Source organism: Bubalus bubalis, chromosome 22 (assembly GCF_019923935.1).
Source record: "Bubalus bubalis isolate 160015118507 breed Murrah chromosome 22, NDDB_SH_1, whole genome shotgun sequence".
Taxonomy (NCBI): Eukaryota; Metazoa; Chordata; class Mammalia; order Artiodactyla; family Bovidae; genus Bubalus; species Bubalus bubalis.
In genome coordinates, this window is record NC_059178.1 from 38509731 (window position 1) to 38527658 (window position 17928).

The following is a 17928-nucleotide window of genomic DNA, read 5'->3' on the forward strand; positions in this document are numbered from 1 at the left end:
GAATTCGAATAACTTGATAATTGAGTTCCCTACCATTATTGATACAATTTTAAGTTTTGCCACCATTTATCATTAAACAATTCTAAAGGTTAGCACCTAAGAAAAGTATTCAGTTGTTTGCTTTTTGTTTTATTTTGCTTTTTAACAGTATGCATTTCCCTGCATAGTACTCTTGAGTGTTATCATTATATTTCTTGTGCAAGGTGAGAGGCTTACTGCGGTTTGCTGTGGTTTTATCCTTATGTGAGGCTTGAGACGGCTGATGTTTGGTTTCTGATTGTGCTGATTTTTCCTGTGAACTCAAGTAGTTTTATAATAACTTTGTTCCTAGGTTTGTCTTTAATAAATTAAGCTTAATGTTAACATTCCTCACAGTGAAACAGGGACCAAATGAGTTATATTCTTATGAAATGCTTTTGAAAAGTGAACAACCCTTCTGGAATTCTAAGGGGGCATTTTCCACTTGAATTCTGTCCATGTGGATTCATTTTTAACTTTCTCAAGACATTTGCATTATAATCTGTTGGTGTATGTAATTTCTGTACTGCAGTTTTGGCAAACCTTTGCTCCACAAAAGCTGCTGTTCTTTTCTATTTTTTTAACCTAACTCACTGGTCCCCCAAGTGGACCCAGATCATGATTTGAGAGGAATACTGTGTCATTAAAGTCTGTGTTGGTGGACTCATAGAAATCAGTAAATTACCGTTAAACAAACAAACCTTAAAGGATCCTTGCAGAAATATCGTATTTCAGTAATAGCCCAAAGCCATTCATTTCACTAATGGTCGTAGGAGTCCCTTTGTATTCTGACTAGCCACTCCTGCCCTTTAAACTGGTGTCTTTCTGATAGTCCCCTAGAGGCTGATTTTGCTCCAGCGCCATCTGACCTGTAGCCAAGGTGCTGAATTATTATAGGAAACACAGATTCTTTTCTTAGTAAAATGACTGAAATTAGCTTTGTAGACTTTTTTTTTAAACCAGCTTTCATTTAATTTGATGTCCTTATTACTCCTGTACCTTTTGAAAACTCAACTAAACCCCCCCACCACTATTATGGTAGTGCTGTGAACTTTGGCAGGTCCTTGTGTTTAGGAAGAGAAGAGAGCAGAGATGCATGACAATTTCTGGATTTCTGGAAGGGCTAGTGAATGGGGCACACCCTTCTCCTTCAGTGGCTGAATGGGAATCTTATTGGGTCCTCTTGCTGTACTGCATGCTTGCATGAACACTTGCATCCTCCCTGTCTCTCCCACCTACTTTCTGTTAATGTATATCAACATATATATTGAGTTTCTGCTATATGCCGAGTGCTGTTCTCAGCATTATAGTTGTTGCAGTTAAAAAGAGGAACAAAAAGAGACCTCTCATGGATTTTATATTGGTAGAGAGACAGACAATAAGCAAGATAAATATGTGAAATTTACATCTTATTTAGTGCTGACAAGTGTTATGGGGCAAAATCAATTAAATAAGGACATAAGAACGAGAGAGAAGTACATCTGAGAAAAGACCCAAGGGAATGAGGGAACAGGCATTTGATGGGAGAGAGTTCTAGACAGAAGCAGCAGCAATTATAAAGGCCTTAAAGCAGGAGAGTGCCTGGAATGTTCCAGAAACATTAGGCCAGTGTGGTTGGAGTCCAGAGTGAGCAAGGGAGAAGATGGTAAGATACAGTTGCAGAGAAGTTTTGGAGTGCCATGACACAAAACTTTGTTTTGAGTGAGGTGTTAAACCACTGCAGGGTTTTGAGCTAGAACAACAGTGATCTCAGGCCTTAGTAGGATCACTAAGTACAAAAATCCATATATAAGAGAACAAGGACAAAAACGGGGAGACAAGTTAGAAAGGTTTGGTGTAATCTAGATAAGAGATGATGGGAGTTTGAATAACAGGAGTAGCAATGAATATGATGAAAAGTTATTGAATTCTAGGGTAGACCCAATAGGAACTGCTGAAATTAGTGTAGTTATGAGATAAAGAGGAGAAGGCAATGGCACCCCACTCCAGTACTCTTGCCTGGAAAATCCCATGGACGGAGAAGCCTGGTAGGCTGCAGTCCATGGGATCGCTAAGAGTCAGACATGACTGAGCGACTTCACTTTCACTTTTCACTTTCATGAATTGGAGAAGGAAATGGCAACCCACTCCAGTGTTCTTGCCTGGAGAATCCCAGAGATGGGGGAGCCTGCTGGGCTGCCGTCCATGGGGTCACACAGAGTTGGACACGACTGAAGTGACTTAGCAGCAGCAGCATGAGATAAAGAAAGGAGTTGGAGATGACTTCAGAGTTTTGAGTGCCAGCAAGTAGAACTATTTTCTTTAACTTAGATGGAATACTTGCAAGAGTTTGGGGTGGGGGATGTTGACAAAGGAGCTCAGCGTAGGACATATTAAACATGAAATTAATTTTCAGCATCCAAGTGAATATGTTACATAACTGGACTTATCTGTCTTAGATTAATGGGAAAGGCTTTGCTGGAAATATACATTTGAAAGTGGTCAGTTTATAGATGAGCTTTAAAGATAAGAAACTGGATGAAATCACCAAGAAATTGAAGGCAGATAGAAAAGAGGAGAGGCTCAAAGACTGAGCTTAGGGTACTTGAAATTTAAGAGGTAGGAGAGATTATAGGAACCAGCAAATGAGACAGAGGATAAGTGGACGGACAACTTATGTTGTCTGTTCTGAAAACAAAGTGAAGAAAGTGTGTCTGGGGAGGATGTAACTCAAATGTGTCAGTTGCTCTCTATGTGTCAACTTAAAATGAAGGCCGAGAAGAAAACATTGGATTTAGTTTTGTGAGGTTATTGACAATGACTGTTTTTATCATACTGTAAGACCACAAGCACGAATGGAGTAATGTTCAAGAGAATGGGAGACCCCAAGTGTAGTCAATTCTTTCAAGGATTTTTGAGATAAAGGGAAGGAGTGAAATGGGGAAATGGCTGCAAGAGAAAGTGGAAGAAAGGAAAGTTTTCTGAATATGAGAGATAAATATGAGAACAATCATATACTGCTGGGAAGAAATCCAGTTGAAGAGGTTTCCATGAGGAAGGTGTCCTGTTGCCATGTACTTGATTGGATGAGAGGGAAGGAGATTAAACAGATGAAGAGATTGGCACTCTTCAGGAGTATTGACTGGTGCTGTAAGGAAGCAATAGGAAAAATGAGGATGCTGGATAGAAATGAAGGTAGGTGAGTATGTGGGGAGGGGCTGCACAAGTTCACTTCCTAATGCTCCATTTTTTCTCAGTGAAATAGGAAATAAGTTCTTCAGCCACGGGTGAAGATGGAGAGGTAGCTCTGTAGATCTAAGGAGAAGATAGAAAAAATGTTTGTCTTGGGTCTGACATCATTAAGGACAGTTCTGAGATGGCTGATCCTGAATTTAATGTGAGAACAGCCAGCATGTTTGTGCATTTTTCTCCGGTCATGTTCATGACCACTCTGTGAATGCAGAGTAGACACGATATTGAAATGGACCAGAGCTGGGGTTTTGCCAGGGGTGAATGATGAAGCCAGAGAGGGACGCAGGAATTGAGGGTGCATGACATTGGAGCATTAAGATCCATCTCTGTGGAATTTAAACTGGTTGTGGGTGTTGAGCAAAGGCACATTTGTGTGAGGAATGGCATGAAGGAGGAGGTGGAGGTCTCTTTAGGGAAGAATAATTGTTTGATTTGGTGTTCAAGAGGAAATGAGTTGGAAGGGTAGGTGCTATAAGAGTGGGATATATGAAATTGAGGTTATAGTTGTTGTTGTTCAGTTGCTAAATCATGTCTAACTCTTTGCTACCCGACAGTAGCCCGCCAAGCTCCTCTGTCCATGAGATTTCCCAGTCAAGAATGCTGGAGTGGGTTGCCATTTCCTTCTCCAAGGGATCTTCCCAACGCAGGGATCGAATCCCGATCTCCTGCATTGGCAGGCAGATTCTTTACCCCTGAGCCACCAGGGAAGCCCCTGAACTTGAGGTTAGGGTGGATTATGGGAGGTGTGTCTGAGCTGAGAAGAAAGAGGGAGGGGAGGTTGAAGGTTGTTATGAATGGTTAGATAGTGTGAGCCCTCTTCAGAGTGTCCTGGCCGAGGTGAGCGTCAGTGACTGAAATTGAGCAGCCCTTCCTTTGCCCAACTTCCTGTCATGAGATGGAGCAGGGTCAACATGGAGGAAATATTGTCTTTTCTTATCCGCACAAGGATGTTGTGAAGGCTGGTGGTAGCCCTGCCATGAAATGGTAGAGAATCATCTGTGTGGATATTGAAACAGACAGGTAGGATAGAACTAGCATTGAAAGGGTGTGATATTTAGGAGCTAAAATCTCCCAGACATGAAAGGGAGTAACCCAGGAGTTGGTAGATAATTACAGTAAGGAGGAACAGTCTGTTGACAACCGACTGTTGGAGATACAATGCTGGAGGCGTTTAAGGAGCGGGAAGGAGCATAGAGGTCACATGTCCCATTTTCAGGCCCAGCAATACAAGATGTGTGGGAAAGACACAGGCTGCTACCTGAGAAGGTTCCAAGGGAAGTAGTGTCCATGGGCGAGGGCCAGGTCAATCAGATTTTGCTAATGACTAATCCTAAATTTCAGAAGAAAGAGTGGGAGGGTTTTAGTGGCTCTGAAGGGGTCCAGGGCAGGGTGAAAGCACTTAGGCAATAATTAAACCACAACAGGGATAAGCAAACTCCCCTAATTTGAAATGTGAATGAGTACTTCACCAAAGAGCACATACCCACACATCTCCAGCTAATGGGGACCAAAACTGGATTTCCTGGTCTCTCCTTTGAAGTTGTACTAACAAAATTGCTTTGAGAAATCACTGAAAGAATGGTAAATAGCTTATTTCCTTGAGTGTTCCTTGACTTGCCCACTTTTATGCAAACCACAATTGCTTCTTGTAGAACGAGTGTGTTCCCTATCTATATGAATACCATATACTTCTGTGTACAGTCCGTTCACCCCAGGATAGATTTTCAAACCTTGATACTGAAAGTATGTTGAGTGCTCACAACGCCTATCCTTTGTGAACTGTGCACATGTAGACTGATGAATGCCGGCAGCACCTGTGAGCTAGTCAGACTTCCTAGGCTCTGTTGCTGTGTTTTATTGAATTTTTCTATTTTTGATTTTTATTTTGTTTATATTTTTAATTTAATTTTTAATTTTTTTTTTTTAACCAGTAAGGAAACAGACTTAGAGGTTCAGTGTTTCATTCCGGTGGCATGCTCAGGTTGATGTGAGTGACCCCCAAAACCAGGCTCTGACCACTCTGCGACCCTGCCCGGAACCTTAGGGAACACTCTTAGCCCGGGAGTCACTGGTACAGTTTAGCTTTGCAACAGTTGTCCAACTCTGTTCTGATGCTAAACTTGAGAATTTGACAAGGAGGAACCACCGGCTTATCCAAATGAAGGAGTGGGCTACCACATGATTTCTTACAAATCAGTAATAAATGCCATGAACCTGAACTGGTTTAGATGATTTCCTTACTCTGTTTCTAGTAGGTGTTTGAACCAGCAGTTAGAATGGATATAATTTCCACACTTCTTACAGCTGTACAAATACGCTTTGAAAATAGAATGAGAGAGGGAAGGTGGGGAAGTGTGGGGTTGTGGGGGCCATGGGAGAGAGGGCAGGGGGAGAGGAGGGTCCCACCATCTGTTTTTTAAATCTTTATTCTCTTCTCCTTTTCCCATTCCTCCTTTGGGATATGAAAGAGTGAATAGTATTGAAGTGAATAATAACTATCAATTGGTAAGATACCCTTGTGACAGTCCTGAGCCTCTGCTACCATAGAGTTATTTCAGATGAACAGAGATTAGTTGACATGTGTTACACCACTAAAGGGAAACTCAAAAAGTATTTGAAAAGAAAGCGCTTTACAAAAGCTGGTAACCGGAAAGAAGTCTTGTAGCTTGATTCCAGTGACATGTGAATCTGTAGTTAAAGATAATAACAGTAATGCTTTTGCTTTCTTCTTGCAGTCCGTTGGCCAGCAAAACAGATTTGTTTTTAAATGATAGACACTTCGCCAAGGTATTTTGTTTTAAAGTCTGTTTTTTTTTTTTTAACAGTATGGCAAAGGAAATATATTCTCAATTCTAGAATTAACAAGACACAAAACTAGAGCTGTGCATTAGGTTTCTTTGACTCCTAAACAGTTTTTCAAGTTAATAAGAATTAGAGACTCAAGAAAGTAAACTCTTCACATTTTATAGGCTTAGCTCAAGAGGTGAAAGAGTGATTTAGGAGAATCACTTGATATATACATCTTTGTTGACAACCCATGACCATTTATGTCTGTATAAGTATAGATCTGTGTCACCCAAAGAAAATATTTAGAATTTTGTGGACTATTTAGTCTGAGATTTATGCTTATGTTTGTGTCTGAGTTGCTTTCTGAACATGTATATTATGAGTTTGCTTACACATATTAAGTTGACTTAGAGTACATGGCTGGCTGTGGAAACCATACATATTTTATAGAAACGATACCATCAGTAGATTGTCTTGACCTCCTTTCCCTTCTGTTTATAAATTGTTATTAACAAGATAAAAAAATGAGCTTCTGTTTTTGTGGCCCTAATATATTTCATGTTTAAAATCCAAAGCAGCCATCCTATTTAATCTTTTAAAATAAGGAAACTGGAGAATGTACAGTTTTCATCCATAGAGATCAAAAAAGGTTTGGCTTGTTATTAACCCTAATGGCTTTCAGGGAGGAAGCAGCACTCTAGCTGGAGAATTAGTATTTTCAAAGTCTCTATTTAAGGAAAAAGATTATAGAGAACACACATCCTATGTTTTAGTCCTCAGATCCCGGGGTGAATAATGATTCCAGCGTTCGCAGAATTTTATGTGGTCCCTTTTCATTATTCCTTATGGCCAGTTTTATAAGCGGGTTTCTGATTGTATGATTCTTGGCAGAGTCATGTTAACTTAATGAAACATTATTCAGCTCACTCTTTGTTTGCGTTGGCTCAGAGGCCACAGTTTGAGGGGCCTTTTTTTCAAAAGTGAAAAGTGCTTTAAAATGGCCTGAAGTGTGTGGATAGGCTCTCAGTTGAGACATCAATTACACCCAGATGAGCAGCTTCCTGGAGGAAGGGAGAAGGGTACTAATGAAGGTTTCGGCGCCCCTGGGAGTAGTCACACTGACAGTTTATCCCTTGCACCCTGGAGCTGTGAAGGATGTGTTCAAGTAACTTTTGAAGAGGTCGCCCAACAATTGGGTGTCTCTGCTTGCGGTGGTATTGGTCTCGTGTTGCTGGGCTTTTTCGGGAGCTTGTCTGTGACTGCTCACATGTGATTTTACATCAGATGACACATGAGCCTTCTTTGTGTTCATCATCCATCTCTCCCTGACAGCCATTCCTGAGAATCTTGTAGGAGGGAAGGAATTCTTTTAGTGACTGTGTCAGGTCCCCTGATTTTTCTCAGGTTGAGCGAATTTGTCTTTTATCCAACGTCTGCATTATCGTTAACAGCTTTGTTGGCTCCTAGAGACACCTGTTCTACATTGGTGGCCCAGGGAAACTTAAGTATGTGAAAATGTTGTTTTAGTTACACATGGAAGAAAAAACAGAGGGAAAAGAATACTCTTCACAGTCAGAAATGACCATTGGCAGGATATAAAACTTCCTCTGCCCACTCTTCCTCATTCTCCTTTCTTTCATCCCAGCCCACAGCCTTCACAGTTCAGGGGAAGTATGAGGGACTTCAGAGGTTCACGCAGGCCTGGATCCTCTCTCATGTCAGCTTTTTTACTTAAACCAGTCAATTTAAGTAGACATTATTCTAATAGTAAATGCCCAGAGGGATGGGAATCCCACAGTCTTCTTTATATTTGTGTCTCTGTGTTTTTGATAACCTTTATAGTCAAGAATTTTTTCCTTATGCTGAAATCTCTGGAGCTTTTAATTAAACCAGTTTTCTCCTTTTTCCCCCTCTTCTGATGATAGAGAACAGCTGGGCATCATCTTAGCTCCCACCCCCTTCATCTTAACTTCTCCAAATAACTTATCCCAGCTCTTTCAAACATGACTTATAGATACTATTTTCCATTTCTTTTACCCATTAGGGACCTCTTTTTCTTACATATTTCCCCTTGAACCCTGAACTTTGTTCTTGTGTAAATGGATTTTGGTCAATTTTAACAGTCCAAGAGTCATGGAGTTAAAAAAAAAAAAAGTTTTTAAGTGTAGATAAAGTGACCCATTTAAGTGTACTTTCCCCTCTTTTCTTGTTCAAGGAGAGAAATATTTCATAATATAGAGATAAAGATTGGAAATAGAGTACGATCTCATGATAAAAGCGAAGTCCCTCTCAAATAAAACCAAAATTAAATGTATTCTCCCAATTACTCATCCCAAAGAGTCAGATTTCTTCTTGATTGATATAGTTTGTGATTGATAGAGAGGAACAAAGAATCATGCTTTTAAAATGAAGTACTTTTTTCAGTCATGTCAGATAATCCATCCTTTCTTTTTTCTCTAAAGTGACAGTGTATAACCATTTCTCAAACAGTTAACCATCTGTTTGTCTAACTCCTTTTCTTATTCACTGGAGTTATGCTTTATATGTTGAAGTACAAACTCATTAGTAGTGCCCATGAATGAAGCACTTATCCTTGACCTATACCAACCTTTTAATGATATTCTTTCTGGCTGCTTTTTTCTATTTCTCATTTTCTAGATGGGTTGCTGTATTTCGGAGCAGATGTTTCAGGAACTTGCTGCCATGTAGATCACAGGTGTTGTGGGGTATAAGAGAAATAGCTTCTAATTACCCACCACACACAAAAAGCAGCTTATTGTGTTATTTTCCATAATTCTAAGTGGATTCTGTATCGGTTCTATGATAGGAGGGATTAGGTGGTTAAAGGCTGGTACCTATAGGATATGTTGGAAAAGGAAATGGCAACGCACTCCAGTATTCTTGCCTGGAAAAGCCCATGGACAGAGGACCCTGGTAGGCTACAGTCCATGGGGTCTCAAAGAGTCAGACACGACTGAGCGACTTCACTTTATAGGATGTGTATGCTTTTTCTATTAAATATTATTATTTCTGGTTTTGTTTCTCTTATCTGAGTTTCTTGTCTAGATATGCTATGCTAAGTCACTTCAGTCGTGTCCAACTCTGTGTGACCCCAGAGATGGCAGCCCACCAGGCTCCCCCGTCCCTGGGATTCTCCAGGCAAGAACACTGGAGTGGGTTGCCATTTCCTTCTCCAATGCATGAAAGTGAAAAGTGAAAATTAAGTCGTTCAGTCGTGTCTGACTCTTAGCGACCCCATGGACTGCAGCCCACCAGGCTCCTCCATCCATGGGATTTTCCAAGCAAGAGTACTGGAGTGGGGTGCCATTGCCTTCTCCGTGTCTAGATATACAGAGGTACTATCCAACTAAAATGTCCTGGTGATAAATTGAGTGCTGGTTAGGAGGGATTCCTATACCTTCGGTGAGTAAACTATTCTTCCTAGTTACTTGTGGAAATTCATTGTCTGGTCTGATACAAACCAATGTGTTTGTGAACTATTTGAGGACATTGCAATGTAGTTGCAATACATCTAGGACTGGGATATCAGATGACCATCATTTGTAGTATGCAATATATGCCACCCAAATCATTAATGTGTCTGGCATGATTACATCTTGTGGAGAACGTTCTTACTGATACACATGACTGGTATAATCATGAATCATCTGATTTGTTCTTCCTCCTAGTTTATTTTTGCTCTCTTTTCTGCAGACCTCTTCTGACCAAGAAAAGGGCTTATTGACCTAATAGAGCAGACTATATAGTAAAATTTTTAGTTTGTTACTGTTGTTGTTCGGTTGCTTAGTTGTGTCTGACTCTTTGGGACCCCATGGGCACACCAGCCTCCTCTCTTCTCCACTGTCTTCTGGAGTTTGCTCAAACTCATGTCCATGGACTCGGGGATGCTGTCTAACCATCTTTGCCGCCCCTTTCTCCTTTTGTCATCAATATTCCCTAGCATCAGAGTCTCCCAATGAATCAGCTCTTCACGTCAGGTGGCCAGAACATTGGAGCTTCAACATCAGCCTTTCCAGTGAATATTCAGGGTTAATTTCCTTTAGGATTGACTGCTTTGATCTCCTTGCAGTCCAAGGGACTCTTCAGAGTCTTCTCCAGCACCACAATTTGAAGCATCAGTTCTGTAGTGCTCAGCCTCATTTATGGTGCAGCTCTCACATCTGTACGTGACTACTGGGAAAACCATAGCTTTGACTATATGGACAATGGTCAGCAAAATGATGTCTCTGCTTTTTAATACGCTGTGTAAGTTTGTCATAGCTTTCCTTCCAAGGAACAAACATCTTTTAATTTCATGACTGAAGTCACCATCCAAGTCATATTAGTTGTATTTTATTCATAGAGCTGCTGCTCCTGCTGCTAAGTTGCTTCAGTCGTATCCGACTCTGTGCGACCCCATAGATGGCAGCCCACCAGGCTCCCCCATCCCTGGGATTCTCCAGGCAAGAACACTGAGTGGGTTGCCATTTCCTTCTCCAGTACATGAAAGTGAAAAGTGAAAGGGAAGTCACTCAGTCATGTCCGACTCTTAGCGACCCCATGGACTACAGCCCACAAGGCTCCTCCATCCATGGGATTTTCCAGGCAAGAGTACTGGAGTGGGTGCCATGTTGTTCAAATACTATCTAATACCAGTACTTACAATGTTTAGATACTGTCTCCCTTGAACGTCTTAGGGGAAAATTGCTGTTTCCATTATTTTATTGCTATTATTTCTCTGTTTAATTGCTCACCTCTTATACTCTTTGGATGTTTTCTTGTAATGCAACAAGATAAATTGTTTAAATCTAGATACCTAAACATATCTTGGAATAAGGACGGCTCTGAGAGGAGCAGTTCTCCTCAGTCTGGATCCAAAAGAGGATTAAGGAGTTGCCTTTTTCCTGAAAGAAATGTAGTCCTGGAAATACTTAGTTGAGATCAGATGATTTTGTCTGGTTGTCATTAAGTCGTCTTCAATAGTTTTTGGCATGTATTTTGCTGCTGTTTATATCCAGAGTATCTGATATGCACAATTTCAAATGTAAGTGTGATACATAAAACATAGCACAGTCCAAACATAAACTTTTGGGGTTATTTGCCAATCTGGGGATACTTTTGAATTACCCACTTATTGATCCTTTAAAACAAATTGTAGTTATCACTGCTAGGTCTTCATAGGGTTGATTTTTCTCAGGCAGAATGAATAGTTCTAACCTTTTTTTTTTTAATCATTCATTATTTTGGCTGTGCTGGGTCTTCATTGCAGTGAGGGCTTTTGTCTGGTTGCAGTGAGTGGGGCCTGTGCTCTAGTTGCCGTGTGCAGGCTTCTCTTTGTGGTGACTCCTCCTCTTGTGGTTCCCGGCTGCAGAGCACAGGCTCGGTATTTGTGGTGCATGGGCCCAGTTGCTCTGTGCATGTGGGGTCTCACCAGATCAGGGATAGAACCCATGCCTCCTGCATTGGCAGGCAGATTTTTTTTTTTATCACTGAGCCACCAGGGAAGCCCTATACCACTGTTTTATGAAAAAAGTACTTTTAAGAAAACAAGGGCTCAAAGTCAGGTCTTAGGTCTTAGACACTGTTATACCCCTGCATTTTATACAGTCCTTGGCATGAAGGTGTTTAATAAAAGTGTTGCAGTTGAATAAATGATTAATAAATAAACAATTAAGCTCCTCTAAGATCCAGCCCTCTTTTGAAACTGAATTCTAACAATGTGCCACATTCAGTTTCAGTTTCAGTTCAGTCGCTCAGACTCTTTGTGACCCCATGAACCGCAGCACGCCAGGCCTCCCCATCCATCACCAACTCCCGGAGACCGCCCAAACCCATGTCCATTGAGTTGGTGATGCCATCCAACCATCTCATCCTCTGTCGTCCCCTTCTCCTCCTGCCTTCAATCTTTCCCAGCATCAGGGTCTTTTCAAATGAGTCAGCTCTTCGCATCAGGTGGCCAAAGTATTGGAGTTTCAGCTTCAGCATCAGTCCTTCCAATGAACATTCAGGACTGATTTCCTTTAGGATTGACTGGTTGGATCTCCTTGCAGTCCAAGGGACTCTCAGGAGTCTTCTCCAACACCACAGTTCCACATTATTAATCCTCATATACTGTGTGCTATTTGATTTAAATTTTTGTAGTTTAGAAGAACTCTGCTAAGCCTATAGTGTATACAGGATCATTTTGATGGAAAACTGTTTTGATTTGAGAGTGTCTGTCTGTTGAGAAAACTGAAATGAAGTAGTTGGAGGAAGAACTGAAAGAAATGAAATCGATCAAGGAATGCTTCTTTCCCTGCCTTCATTAGCCCTTTGAACCCTGGTTACTTCAGGTAGCCAGTCACTTCGTGTGTAGATGAATGAGACATATGACGATAAATATCTTTGTTGCATTGACTCTCGTGTGCCCACATCCTGGGCTATTTTGTGGTTCTGCCCCCACACGGCTCCTGACATTTCAAGTAAGCATTGTCATTTCTAATTTTGACTTTTCAGTGATACTTATTTTTATTTCACCACACAAAACCTCCAGACTGTGACTTTCCTCTTGAATTAAGTCAACGAGTAAGGACGGCAAAAGGAAATGTATCTACATTTAGTGGCAGGTCATGGGGCTTCCCAGGTGGCTCAGATGTTAAAGAATCTGCCCACAATGTAGGAAACCTGGGTTCAATCCCTGGGTTGGGAAGATCCCCTGGAGAAGGGAATGGCAACCCACTCCAGTATTGTTGTCTGAAGAATTCCATGGACAGAGGAGCCTGACGGCTCCAGTCCACGGGGTCCCAAAGAGTCAGACACGATTGAGCGACTAACACTTTTAGCTTTCACACTTCACATAGATCTCCCACGGACTTGCATAAGATGTTTTTTTTCAGTTTGGTTTTCATATTTTCCCTAATTTATCTTAGGATAATGTGCAATCTTTTAATAAAGATTCTGTTTTCAAATTTTAAAAATATGAAAATTTTTAAATTTTAAAAATTCATTTGTGTACGTATTCTTTTCCACAATTAAAAAAAATAAATAAATAAACTGTGCTTTGTTGACTTCCCCTTCCATGAATTCTTGTTAAAAACAGTAATTGAAAGTTAAGTTTAGAAAGAAATACTTTAGAACTTCCCTAGTGGTCTAGTGGTTAAGAATCTACCTGCCAATGCAGGGGACACAAATTTGATCCCTGGTCCAGGAAGATTCCACAGGCTACAGGGCAGATAAGCCCGTACACCACAACTACCGAGCCTGTGCTCTAGAGCCACAACTTCTGAAGCTCGATTGCCTAGAGACCATACTTTGCAACAAGAGAAGCTACTGCGATGACAAGCCCAAGCACTTTCAACAAAGAATAACCCCCTACTCATCACAACTACCAGAGAAGGCAGTGGCACCCCACTCCAGTACTCTTGCCTGGAAAATCCCAGACGGAGGAGCCTGGTAGGCTGCAGTCCATGAGGTCGCTAAGAGTCAGACACGACAGCGACTTCACTTTCACTTTTCACTTTCATGCATTGGAGAAGGAAATGGCAACCCACTCCAGTGTTCTTGCCTGGAGAATCCCAGGGACGGGGGAGCCTGGTGGGCTGCCGTCTATGGGGTCGCCCAGAGTCGGACACGACTGAAGTAACTTAGCAGCAGCAGCAGTACCACAACTAGAGAAAAACCTGCACAGCAATGGAGACCCAGCACAGCCAATTTTTAAATTTTTTTTAAGGAAAAGAAATAGATACTTGAGACAAATTTCATAAAAATCAAATTGGACAGTTTAATTAGCATTCATGGATCAACTGCTCTGTGCCTGTCTTTGCACAGAAGTAAGTATTCAAGTTGCTGGGCCTGTGAGTGATACGGCAGATGCAGGCAACAGTATCTCAGGGACTGACATGAAATCATAACACTAAGTTCCAAGAAAGCATGGGTAGGGGAAGAGTTAGTCTTCCTCAGAGATGGGGATAGTCAGGAAAGCTTTGAGGAAGCTGTTTGAGTTCAGTCAAGATGAGTTTGCTAGGCAGAAAGATGAAAGAGGGACGGTCAGAGCAAGTGAGACAAATACAGCGAGTATTATGTGTGTTCAGGAAATGCCACAAGATCTCGACTGGCTGAATCAGAGAGGTGGGAGTTGGGAAGATGACCAGATGTGAGACTAGAAATAAAGACAGAGTCAAGATTGCATTCTGCTCAAACATACGGTTATCGGGGGAAGGGAGTCTGGGATCGACATGTACACACTGCTATATTTAAAGCGGATAGCCAACAAGGTCCTACTGTAGAGCACAGGGAACTCTGCTCAATGTTATGTGGCAGCTTGGATGGCGGAGGTGGGGGGGCGGTGTGCAGTGTTCAGAGGAGAATGGATGCGTATATATGTGTGACTAAGCCATTCTGCTGTGCACTGAAACTGTCACAACATTGTTAATCAGCTATACGCTAATGTAAAATAAAAAAAAAAATTTAAAAGGAGTCCATTCTCCTTTCTCCTGTTTTTGTGTCTTGTGCTAAAGTTCAGAACCCTCTTGTATACCTGTCAGGGGCTTAGTACTTAGGCTGGGTGGAATGTCACCCATGGCTTCATCTCACTGCTGTGCTTTGGCGCTCAGTCATTTCCGACTCTCAGCAGCCCCGCTTTCAAAGTATGAACTTTAGTCCATATTTTCCAGTTTTGTCACATTGTTGGGTCTAATGGTAAATGAAAAATAAGAGCGAGGGGAAGGGACAGCTTGGGACTTGGAGAAAAGAGGCTGCTATCCAGTCTTGTTGAGACACACTCAGCAGTTCTCTAGCCTTGAGGGCTAACTGGTGACGACCTGTAATCCCGTTGGTCCCAAGCCTTCTAAGTAAAATAATTTGGAGGAGGAGTTTGGGAATCTGAGTGTGAATGAGAGTAGAGGTAAATGAGCGACAGCGACTGAAAAGTCCCATTAACTGTTTGAATTAAAAACTGGCAGATTAGCTTTAAACTATGCTTTTAGCTTGCTTAGTTTTACCAGGCAAGCAAAACATAGAAATAATATTCCTGTACCTTTTAAAACATTTTTTTTTTCCTAGTCTTCAGTTTGTCCAGCCACAAGTAGGGCAGGCAGTCTCATGGGGTTTCCAGGTATAAAATCCTAACATGAATTTTGTGATGCTGCCAGTGCACAGTTACGAAAGAAAAAAAGAGAAACAGTTTCTATTCTGTCCTGAGTGCCAAGAAGATATCGCTTCTAAGCTGCATGTCAGAGTTAGATATTTATTGGCTAAAACATCTGTCCTAATTCTTCAGTTTCCTGGCTCCTGTTGTAATTTCAACATACAGGGGATTTCCCCTGGCCCTTTCTTGAACATTAATTTTTTTTTTGGCTTGTATTTCAGAGGCCAAACTCAGCCCCTTAGATAAATATTCAGGCAACTGTTTAAAATAAGCCCTGTATTATTTATTTATCACATCTGTTAAGAAAGCTGCAAGGATAAAGTAAGAGTGAAAACGGTGTGTTTTGTCAGAATATGAATCTTGCAAGAGTGTGTTCACCCGCTGCTCCATCTACACAGTGCGTGTTTTTAGGTTCAGCTACCCTCATGGCAAAGAATGAATAAATCACTTAGATGCCCGTGTTTAGGGTCTGTATAGTCAGTACACACACACACAGGCACACACTCTTTGAAGGCTGTGCATGCATTATATGGTGTCCTACTCATTTTTATTCTTGAACTTTCCCTTAGAAACAAGTTTTAAATACACAGGAATACTCATTTATATATTTTATTTTCTATTACATTTACTTTCTTTAAGATTCTGCATTTATTGTATTAGAAATAAATAATTACAGGGAAACCAGTTTGGCCCAGAGAAATAGGATCAAGTTCAGAAAGAGGAACCGGGGAGGAAAATGACTCTGTAGTAAAGGAATTCTCATGATGCTTCACTTGGGTCTAGGCTGGAATGTAAGATGAAGTAAAACAGGATGGAGTTAAAGGGAATTGAATCACATTGAGGAAAAACTTCACAGTATTTCTTGAGGCTGTTTCAGTTTTATTGTCATTCCCTCCAACTGAAATTCTGGGCTGTGTGTTGACGACTCTTTCTTTTGGAAACGCTGTGTGTAGATACGTGTGACTCGCTGTTAACACAGCGCGGTAGTGGATTTAAACAACCATACAGCGTATACACTGACACCGAAATAGGTGTCAGAACAGCCTGTGGTTTCCTAGGTCAGAAACGAATAGAGCAAGTTGTAATTTAGATACCTGTTATCCTCAGGAAGTGACAGCTGAGTGTGCACTGCTTATTGTAGCAGTCAGAAAATAAAAGACATAAGGTTTTGATTACACCCACACTGATTCAGTAATTGTTGTTTTTTTGATCCTGCTGCATTGAAGTTTACCTTTGAAACACTTACGAATAAAATCATTTCCTGAGAAAATTGGTAAACGTGTTTTGATGTCCAGTAGGCCAGGAGCATTCTGATGCTTTTTACAAATTCCCTGAAACCCACGTGCTGCATTTTGGCTGTCTTTTTAAACTACCATTAGGTTTGTATTTTTCTAGGTGGTGATACTAATTTAAGAGTGTGAAAGTAGTAAAACGTATTTGCTAATGCGCACTTTTCTTTTGGCTGTGCTCACGTTCCATCCATTTAGCTCTGTTCAGTTGGGATTGTATATCGTATCCACCACCTTCCTCTCATCTCTCCAGTTTGTCACACTTCCTATTGACTCCAGAATATTGAAAAAAAAAAAAGCCATCCATGTAATCAGTATAAAAATAAATTTATCTTTAGAATATAAACTGATGGTTATTTCTCATATTCCTTGATAAGTCAGCTTTGGCAAAGAGGTACAAATAAGTGATGATATTAAGGAGAGAGGCCAGGAAGCCATAGTTTATGTAAGCAGTATTATAAAATGTTTCTTTACTGGAACATTTAGATTGTTTTAAGCATAAAATGTCATAGTGTATCAAAGAGAAAAAAGTTACCTGATCTTTAACTCAGGCATTGCTCTCCCTGGATATCTGGGCACATCCTTTTGCTACTTTGACCTTAATGTTTTCTGGGCCAGTTGACCTCAGTTTTTTCTTATCAGAGCTCAATATCTTGTTCCTTTGTGGCCTTATTAACTTCCTGTTTCAGGTCTTCCAACATGATGCAACATGTTCTTTAGACATTAAATTTTCTGTATCAGTTCTTGGCTTTGAAGCCAGATATTCTAAATGGAAGATTATGGACCTGGCCTTGGACCCCAGCTCTGCCGTTGTACTGGCTGTGACTGTGGGCACATGAAGAACCATTTCTGAGCTGTGGTTTTCTCCCTCCAGTGTGGAGATGACACTTTTTCCATCTCGCAAGGAAGCTGTGAAGATGAAATGAGGTCACGCATGTCAAATGCCTGGCATTAATAACTAACAGTTATTTTCTAAAATGTGTTCATTTTGTCTTCCTGATTACTTTCTGTCATTAAAACAAAACTCGATTCACTCTTTTGCCTGGGCATCCTCTTTCATGGGCTACATTTTCCATTTCTAGTCAGTGTGAGCTTTAATCTACCCGAAGCAGTGCTGTGAACACTGCCACATGCCTATGTCTCCATTTTTTACTAGAGTTTTTGTTTGTTTGTTTTAGATTTTATTGGAGTAAAATTACTCTACAATGTGACTAGAATCATTTTTAACTCGTCCACCCACCTTTCACACTCAGGTCAGAATCGTCCCGAGCTCCTGTTCCTTGCAAATTTTTCTTAGATTAGTGTTAACCCTGGTGCCCTTAAGAAGGCTTATTTTAAGCTTTTACAATATGTTCTCAAGTTATTTTCTTCCATATGACTTCCTCTTGCCTCCTGCCTTTGACATATGCCTCCATTTGCCACTAATCACAGCGCTTCCTCATGTGGATTTTCCACATAAATTCCACCCCCGCCCCCCGG

The 17928-nt window shown here is 40.9% G+C and overlaps 1 protein-coding gene across 5 annotated transcripts in view; it reads left to right on the forward strand.

Moving 5' to 3' along the window:
• The window catches only part of ASXL3 (ASXL transcriptional regulator 3), a 196425-nt gene that overhangs the window by 74097 nt on the left and 104400 nt on the right, over positions 1 to 17928 (forward strand). The gene's annotated exons all lie outside the window — the stretch shown is intronic.